Source organism: Oncorhynchus kisutch, linkage group LG2 (genome assembly GCF_002021735.2).
Source record: "Oncorhynchus kisutch isolate 150728-3 linkage group LG2, Okis_V2, whole genome shotgun sequence".
Lineage (NCBI taxonomy): Eukaryota > Metazoa > Chordata > Actinopteri > Salmoniformes > Salmonidae > Oncorhynchus > Oncorhynchus kisutch.
Genome location: NC_034175.2, coordinates 12,013,976 through 12,023,997, shown reverse-complemented (window position 1 = coordinate 12,023,997; position 10,022 = coordinate 12,013,976). Strand labels below are relative to the sequence as shown.

At 43.2% G+C, this 10,022-nt stretch overlaps 1 protein-coding gene across 2 annotated transcripts in view; it reads right to left on the bottom strand.

Moving 5' to 3' along the window:
- The window catches only part of LOC109901149 (cyclin-dependent kinase 14), a 201,904-nt gene that overhangs the window by 83,590 nt on the left and 108,292 nt on the right, over window positions 1-10,022 (bottom strand). The window lies entirely within an intron of this gene.

Below are 10,022 nucleotides of genomic sequence, written 5' to 3'. Positions count from 1 at the left end.
AAACGTTTTTATTGTTTTTAATAAGGTATACATGGACAGAAAAACAAGTGACAAGACCGAACAAGGCAAACAGTTCCGTTCCCACCCCCGTCCCACAGGACTTCCCCAACCCAAAGCTAGATTAGTGGTTCACAATAGCACTCTTTTTACAGTCATACCTTGATGAAAGAGCAAATATGTTTCCCCATTCATGCGTCCTACAGATATTTCCATGTTTATAATGTCCATGAATGACAGCAGCCACTGCTGTCCGCTTACCGAATGAGGAGCCTGGCAACATGAGACATCATTTTTCTGTCTGCAGTTAATCCAGCCTGCCGAATATGTCGCTGTTTGACAGATAGGTCTGAAGTAGTGCCATCGTTTAACAATAAAATAAATGGTGAACATGATACATTTCTATCCATTATGTCAGTAAGACAATTCCAGAAGCGTAACACCCCTGGGCATTCCTAAACCATATGACAAAATATGCCAGGAACCCCCTGAGGGCAAAGTGAGCAATTTGGGGTTTGTCTAGCTTTCATTTGAGATGTATTCTGACTATTTTAAGGAAGTGTGTACTGGCTTCGGTGTCTCAAGATGGACTAACAGTACGATTGCCACTTTTTTCTCATTTTTCAGGCGAAGGTATTTTAAGCGAGTATGCAAGCACACTCGTTCGGTTCGCTTATCCGAGTTTGGCTAGGCTCCAGTCGTTCCGAAGCGGAAGGCTTAAGGCCTCTTTCCTTGTGGGGACCGGCGAAATGTTTGTTTTATAATGTTTTTTAAACACACACACAATTATCCCCGACAGCCCTCGGGAAAAACAAACTGCTTTGTCTCTTTGTCTTCACACCTGACCCCTGACTCTGCCACTGCTTTTTGAAGACTGATCCCGGACTGGGCTGGACTGTGCTTTTAAACTTGTCCCGGTCCCACCTGCCTATTGGACAGATGCCCTGAGGAGATGCAGCTGGGCAGGGTCAAAAGTGGTGATGGATGGTCAAATGCCCCAATCAGAGGTCTCTGGGTGTGGCATGTAACTGGAGCGCTCCAGAGGTGCAAACAGGGTAGCCTATAAACAATGGGGACCCATCCACTGCCTCTGCTCTCTGCAGGGTCAGAGAGTCAGGAAGAGTTGGGGGCAGGTGGCTACTTGTTTCAAGAGTTAGAGAGGGCTGTGAGTTAGAGGTCAGGGGAGGGACTGTCCGATTTTTCAACAGGTATGCAAACGTTTGCTATAATGTGCACTAATGAACATGGTCACGTCCAGCCAGGGGTCAGGAGATAAAGGTCACCCCATGGATCAGAACCACAGGGATCAGCCTCTACTCACACAGGGTAGAATGTGGTTAGTATGTGTTCAGTAAGTTCCGACAGGAGAGACCGCATTTACTCTCCACAGTTACGTTGAGTGGTCAGGCCTCTGCCAAGACAGCGGCTGTTTCTGGAATGACATCATTTATTTACCCAGCGGCAGGCGGCAGCCCCTCTCTCTCTCCCTAATCTGACTGAGTTGTGTGCAGTGGCTTATGCCTCAAAACCATAATACTGTGTGTGTGTGTATGCAGTGGCTGACTTCTCACACTAAACTCATATTACTGGGTGTGCGTGTGTATGTGTGTGTGTGAGTGTGTGTGTATGTGTGAGTGTATGTGTGTATGTATGTGTGAGTGTCTGTGTGTCTGTGTGTATGTATGTGCGAGTGTGTATATGTGTGAGTGTGTGTGTATGTGTGAGTCTGTGTGTGTGTGTGTGTGTGTGTGTGTGTGTGTATGTGCGAGTGTGTAGCTTATGTCTCACACTAAAATCATATTACTTCATCTCCCTGGATGTAACCAGCATCCTCTCCTCTGACTGCCTGCACAAACACTGACACACATGTTCAGAAAGACAAACACACACGTTTAGACAGACAAAACACATACAGTTGAAGTTGGAAGTTCACATACACTTAGGTAGGAGTTTTTCAACCACTCCACAAATTTTCTTGTTAACAAACTATAGCTTTGGCAAGTCGGTTAGGACATCTACTTTGTGCATGACACAAGTAATTTTTCCAAAAATTGTTTACAGACATTATTTCACTTATAATTCACTGAATCGCAATTCCAGTGGGTCAGAAGTTCACATACACTAAGTTGACTGTGCCTTTAAACAGCTTGGACAATTCCGGAAAATGATGTCATGGCTTTAGAAGCTTCTGATAGGCTAATTGACATAATTTGAGTCAATTGGAGGTGTACCTGTGGATGCATTTCAAGGCCTACCTTCAAACTCAGTGCCTCTTTGCTTGACATCATGGGAAAATCTAAAGAAATCAGCCAAGACCAAGAGAAAAAAAAGTGTCGACCTCCACAAGTCTGGTTCATCCTTGGGAGCAATTTCCAAACGCCTGAAGGTACCACGTTCATTTGTATAAACAATAGTACAAAAGTATAAACACCATGGGACCACGCAGCCATCATACCGCTCAGGAAGGAGACGCATTCTGTCTCCTAGAGATGAACGTGCAAATCAATCCCAGAACAACAGCAAAGGACCTTGTGAAGATGCTGGAGGAAACAGGTACAAAAGTATATATATCCACAGTAAAACAAGTCCTATATCGACATAACCTGAAAGGCCGCTCAGCAAGGAAGAAGCCACTGCTCCAAAACCTCCATAAAAAGACAGACTATGGTTTGCAACAGCACATGGTGACAAATATCTTAGAAATGTCCTCTGGTCTGATGAAACAAAAATAGAACTGTTTGGCCATAAAGACCATCATTATGTTCCGAGGAATAAAGGGGAGGCTTGCAAGCTGAAGAACATCATCCCAACCGTGAAGCACAGGGTGGCAGCATCATGTTGTGGGGGTGCTTTGCTGCAGGACGGACTAGTGCACTTCACAAAATTGATGGCATCGTGAGGACGGAAAATGATGTGGAAATATTGAAGCAACATCTCAAGACATCAGTCAGGAAGTTAAAGCTTGGTCGCAAATGGGTCTTCCAAATGGACAATGACCCCAAGCATACTTCCAAAGTTGTCTCAAAATGGCTTTAGGACAACAAAGTCAAGGTATTGGAGTGGCCATCACAAAGCCCTGACCTCAATCCTATAGAAAATGTGTGGCCAGAACTGAAAAAAACGTGTGCTGGCAAGGAGGCCTACAAACCTGACTCAGTTACACCAGCTCTGTCAGGAGGAATGGGCCAAAATGCACCCAACTTATTGTGGGAAGCTTGTAGAAGGCTACCTGAAACATTTGACCCAAGTTAAACTATTTAAAGGCAATGCTACCAAATACTAATTGAGTGTATGTTAACTTCTGACCCACTGGGAATGTGATGAAAGAAATAAAAGCTGAAATAAATCATTCCCTCTGTAACGGTTTTCTTCGGTGGATGAAGGATCGGACCAAATTGAGGTCAGGGCTTTGTGATGGCCACTCCAATACCTTGACTTTGTTGTCCTAAAGCCATTTTGAGACAACTTTGGAAGCAGGTTAGAGTTCAACATGTTTAATAAAGACCGCGAACACTACAAAATACCAACACAACAAATGTGGCCAAACCAAAACAGTCCTATCTGGTGCATAGACAGGAAACAACCACCCACAAAACCAAACACAAAACAGGCTACCTAAATACGGTTCCCAATCAGAGACAATGACTAACACCTGCCTCTGATTGAGAACCATATCAGGCCAAACATAGAAATAGACAAACTAGACATACAACATAGAATGCCCACTCAGCTCACGTCCTGACCAACACTAAAACAAAGAAAACACAGAAGAACTATGGTCAGAACGTGACACCCTCTACTATTATTCTGACATTTCACAGTCTTCAAATAAAGTGGTGATCTAGTATTACTAGTATTAAATGTCAGGAATTGTGAAAAACTGAGTTTAAATGTATTTGGTGAAACTGTATGTAAACTTCCGACTTCAACTGTATGTTCAGTCCAACATAGCCCCACACACGTACAGTCAATTACAGCCACACACATTGATTGATCAGACAAAGCCACTCACATGTGGTTTTCAGTTTCAATTCCCTGTGCCGACAGTATGGTGTGTTTGTATCATCAACACTTAGTATTTACTCAATAACATGAACTGTTACATTATCCATAGGATATGCTGTCCTTGCTGTGTGTGTGTGTGTGTGTGTGTGTGTGTGTGTGTGTGTGTGTGTGTGTGTGTGTGTGTGTGTGTGTGTGTGTGTGTGTGTGTGTGTGTGTGTGTGTGTGTGTGTGTGTGTGTGTGTTGACGTGGCATTCCCTAGGTGACAGAGGTGATAGCTTTGTCCATCACACTAATGCAAGGAGAAAGGCTCATTGTATTCAGTAAACACACACACCTCTGCTCTGACAGCCTATCCTACAGATAGACCTGTCCACATTCCAACTGGTCTTCCTGGGGATGTAATCTTGAGCAGAGTGACACTCAGTTAACCAGTTACAATGCGCCTGGTCTCGTACCACGCATATCTAATTTAGACGAACAGAGGGATCGGAGAAACAGCCTGCTGTAACTAGCAGCCAGCCAGTCAGCCAGTCAGCCAGTCAGTCAGCCCAGCCAGCCAGCCAGCCAGCCAGCCAGTCAGTCAGCCCAGCCCACTCACGTCTCAGGACCAGGAAAAGAGCAACACATGGCATAAACACTGTTCAGGATAGGCAGGGCTCTGGAAGATTACAACAGAACACTGACATTCATATAAGGCAGCAGCTTTGAATAAATAACAGCCTTTAGTTGATTGCTCTCAGCTCACACACACTTGCCCATGGAGCTCTGTGGGGACGGGATAAAGCATGGCAACGACGGGGATAAAGCAAGGTAACAAAGGGGATAGCTTTAATACGGTTACGGATCATTAGAATGGCACTGCTGGAGATTGGCTTCTTCTTCGTTCAGGGAAGCAGTAGAGATACCTTTGGTTTTTAGCTGCAAACCAACAAATTGGCTTCACAACACATAGTAATAGCCCATACACCAACTGATAGCCCATTCACCATCATGGTTCCAGTGAATATCGTAGATGGATGAGCCGGCTAGTGAAGTATAGGCCTTCAGCTTGGCTACATAGTATGAAAAGGTGGATAAATTACACAGTAACAGAATTGTGCTGAAACTCACATTTTTCACTTAAAATGTATGCCAAAGAAAAACCATTGATTGCAAAGTTTAACAAACCATATAACTCTATGCACAAGGACTATTTTTTAACAATTTACAATGAACATTTTACAAAAACACATTCACTGGAAGAAGAGTGCAGATCCAAACTTTGGTAACAGAATTTCTGTTAAAAAAAAATGTTGGGGTCCACGTTTTACAAAAAGTCTTAAATATCTGCTGCGAATTAAGATTCGATGATGTCTGCAGAAAGAATGGGAGGTCAGCTAAGACATGTGGACTTTAAAAAACATCTCTTTTGGTTATTGAACTACAGTAAGTGAAGTGGATTTACACCCGGGTACGGGATTTAATCATGGGTCCCTGATCTGTATGAAACAGAAATGAATCATTATGGATATGAATGCCATTCTCTTCATGGTGATGTATCCTAAATAAGTACACAAAGGTAGAACAATATCCTCTTTTGCATATTTGGGTATTATTCTACACACTGGCTATTATTGTTAATGAGCTCCGCCCCCAAACAAGACCAAATCAGAACCAATCAAAGACGTCTATGTTGCACAACTTTGGACATCAAATTACAGCACAGTAGAGCTATGTTGAATTCATTACAGCACAGTAGAGCTATGTTGAATTCATTACAGCACAACATATAACATCAGAGTTGAGTAGAATAGAGTTCAGTACAGTACAGTTGAGTACAATAAACATTTACGATAGCAAATTTAAATTTACAAAAAAAAAAAGACGTTTTCGTCTTTTGAGCTTCTAGTCATGAAATCTATGCAGCCTACTCAATCACTTTTTATAGCTACTGTTTACAGGCCTCCTGGGCCATATACAGCGTTCCTCACTGAATTCCCTGAATTCCTATCGGACCTTGTAGTCATAGCAGATAATATTCTAATCTTTGGTGACTTTAATATTCACATGGAAAAGTCCACAGACCCACTCCAAAAGGCTTTCGGAGCCATCATCGACTCAGTGGGTTTTGGACCCACTCACTGTCACAGTCATACGCTGGACCTAGTTTTGTCCCATGGAATAAATGTTGTGGATCTTAATGTTTTTCCTCATAATCCTGGACTATCGGACCACCATTTTATTACGTTTGCAATTGCAACAAATAATCTGCTCAGACCCCAACCAAGGAACATCAAAAGTCGTGCTATAAATTCACAGACTACACAAAGATTCCTTGATGTCCTTCCAGATTCCCTCTGTCTACCCAAGGACGCCAGAGGACAAAAATCAGTTAACCACCTAACTGAGGAACTCAATTTAACCTTGCGCAATACCCTAGATGCAGTTGCACCCCTAAAAACTAAAAACATTTCTCATAAGAAACTAGCTCCCTGGTACACAGAAAATACCTGAGCTCTGAAGCAAGCTTCCAGAAAATTGGAACGGAAATGGCGCCACACCAAACTGGAAGTCTTCCGACTAGCTTGGAAAGACAGTACAGTACAGTATCGAAGAGCCCTTACTGCTGCTCGATCATCCTATTTTTCTAACTTAATTGAGGAAAATAAGAACAATCCGAAATTCCTTTTTGATACTGTCGCAAAGCTAACTAAAAAGCAGCATTCCCCAAGAGAGGATGACTTTCACTTTAGCAGTGATAAATTCATGAACTTCTTTGAGGAAAAGATTATGATTATTAGAAAGCAAATTACAGACTCCTCTTTAAATCTGCGTATTCCTTCAAAGCTCAGTTGTCCTGAGTCTGCACAACTCTCCCAGGACCTAGGATCAAGAGAGACGCTCAAATGTTTTAGTAATATATCTCTTGACACAATGATGAAAATAATCATGGCCTCTAAACCTTCAAGCTGCATACTGGACCCTATTCCAACTAAACTACTGAAAGAGCTGCTTCCTGTGCTTGGCCCTCCTATGTTGAACATAATAAACGGCTCTCTATCCACTGGATGTGTACCAAACTCACTAAAAGTGGCAGTAATAAAGCCTCTCTTGAAAAAGCCAAACCTTGATCCAGAAAATATAAAAAAACTATCGGCCTATATCGAATCTTCCATTCCTCTCAAAAATTTTAGAAAAGGCTGTTGCGCAGCAACTTACTGCCTTCCTGAAGACAAACAATGTATACGAAATGCTTCAGTCTGGTTTTAGACCCCATCATAGCACTGAGACGGCACTTGTGAAGGTGGTAAATGACATTTTAATGGCATCGGACCGAGGCTCTGCATCTGTCCTCGTGCTCCTAGACCTTAGTGCTGCTTTTGATACCATCGATCACCACATTCTTTTGGAGAGATTGGAAACCCAAATTGGTCTACACGGACAAGTTCTGGCCTGGTTTAGATCTTATCTGTCGGAAAGATATCAGTTTGTCTCTGTGAATGGTTTGTCCTCTGACAAATCAACTGTAAATTTCGGTGTTCCTCGAGGTTCCGTTTTGTTTTCACTATATTTTACCTCTTGGGGATGTTATTCGAAAACATAATGTTAACTTTCACTGCTATGCGGATGACACACAGCTGTACATTTCAATGAAACATGGTGAAGCCCCAAAATTGCCCTTGCTAGAAGCATGTGTTTCAGACATAAGGAAGTGGATGGCTGCAAACTTTCTACTTTTAAACTCGGACAAAACAGAGATGCTTGTTCTAGGTCCCAAGAAACAAAGAGATCTTCTGTTGAATCTGACAATTAATCTTAATGGTTGTACAGTCGTCTCAAATAAAACTGTGAAGGACCTCGGCATTACTCTGGACCCTGATCTCTCTTTTGAAGAACATATCAAGACCATTTCAAGGACAGCTTTTTTCCATCTACGTAACATTGCAAAAATCTGAAACTTTCTGTCCAAAAATGATGCAGAAAAATTAATCCATGCTTTTGTCACTTCTAGGTTAGACTACTGCAATGCTCTACTTTCCGGCTACCCGGATAAAGCACTAAATAAACTTCAGTTGGTGCTAAATACGGCTGCTAGAATCCTGACTAGAACCAAAAAATTTGATCATATTACTCCAGTGCTAGCCTCTCTACACTGGCTTCCTGTCAAAGCAAGGGCTGATTTCAAGGTTTTACTGCTAACCAACAAAGCATTACATGGGCTTGCTCCTACCTATCTCTCTGATTTGGTCCTGCCGTACATACCTATACGTACGCTGCGGTCACAAGACGCAGGCCTCCTAATTGTCCCTAGAATTTCTAAGCTGGAGACAGGGCTTTCTCCTATAGAGCTCAATTTTTATGGAACGGTCTGCCTACCCATGCCAGAGACGCAAACTCGGTCTCAACCTTTAAGTCTTTACTGAAGACTCATCTCTTCAGTGGGTCATATGATTGATTGTAGTCTGGCCCAGGAGTGGGAAGGTGAACGGAAAGGCTCTGGAGAAACGAACCGCCCTTGCTGTCTCTGCCTGGCCGGTTCCCCTCTTTCCACTGGGATTCTCTGCCTCTAACCCTATTACAGGGGCTGAGTCACTGGCTTACTGGGGCCCTCTCATGCCGTCCCTGGAAGGGGTGCGTCACCTGAGTGGGTTGATTCACTGATGTGGTCATCCTGTCTGGGTTGGCACCCCCCCTTGGGTTGTGCCATGGCGGAGATCTTTGTGGGCTATACTCGGCCCTGTCTCAGGATGGTAAGTTGGTGGTTGAAGATATCCCTCTAGTGGTGTGGGGGCTGTGCTTTGGCAAAGTGGGTGGGGTTATATCCTTCCTGTTTGGCCCTGTCCGGGGGTGTCCTCGGATGGGTCCACAGTGTCTCCTGACCCCTCCTGTCTCAGCCTCCAGTATTTATGCTGCAGTAGTTTATGTGTCAGGGGGCTGGGGTCAGCTTGTCATATCTGGAGTACTTCTCCTGTCCTATTCGGTGTCCTATGTGAATCTAAGTGTGCGTTCTCTAATTCTCTCCTTCTCTCTCTCGGAGGACCTGAGCCCTAGGACCATGCCCCAGGATTACCTGACATGATGACTCCTTGCTGTCCCCAGTCCACCTGGCCGTGCTGCTGCTCCAGTTTCAACTGTTCTGTCTTCTTATTATTCGAACATGCTGATCATTTATGAACATTTGAACATCTTGGCCATGTTCTGTTTTAATCTCCACCCGGCACAGCCAGAAGAGGACTGGCCACCCCACATATGCTCTCTCTAATTCTCTCTTTTTTTTCTCTCTCTCGGAGGACCTGAGCCCTAGGACCATGCCCCAGGACTACCTGACATGATGACTCCTTGCTGTCCCCAGTCCATCTGACTGTGCTGCTGCTCCAGTTTCAACTGTTCTGCCTTATTATTATACGGCCATGCTGGTCATTTATGAAGATTTGAACATCTTGTTCTGTTATAATCTCCACCCGGCACAGCCAGAAGAGGACTGGCCACCCCACATAGCCTGGTTCCTCTCTAGGTTTCTTCCTAGGTTTTGGCCTTTCTAGGGAGTTTTTCCTAGCCACCGTGCTTCTACACCTGCATTGCTTGCTGTTTGGGGTTTTAGGCTGGGTTTCTGTACAGCACTTTGAGATATCAGCTGATGTACGAAGGGCTATATAAATAAATTTGATTTGATTTGATTTGAGTAAAGTTTTGTTCAGTACAGTACAATACTGTACATTATAGTTTACTCAACTCGTGTGTTCTACTGTATGCAGTAATGAACTATACTCTACTTTTCTTTACTGTACTGTCCAAACTTGTGAACCCAGCTGTTGTTCGTGACTACTACGATTTCCAATTGTAGCCAATTCAATTTCAGAAATTTCCATTAAAATATTTCAGAAATTCTGTTACTAATTTGGAGTTAAATCACTTAATAATTCATAAACAAAATTGATATCCATAGAAAACACTATAACTAACTTTCGTTATCGTCCCTCCTCATGAGGAAGAGAAATTTGAAAATATCTTAAAGATATATGGGCTTTTGGTAACAATA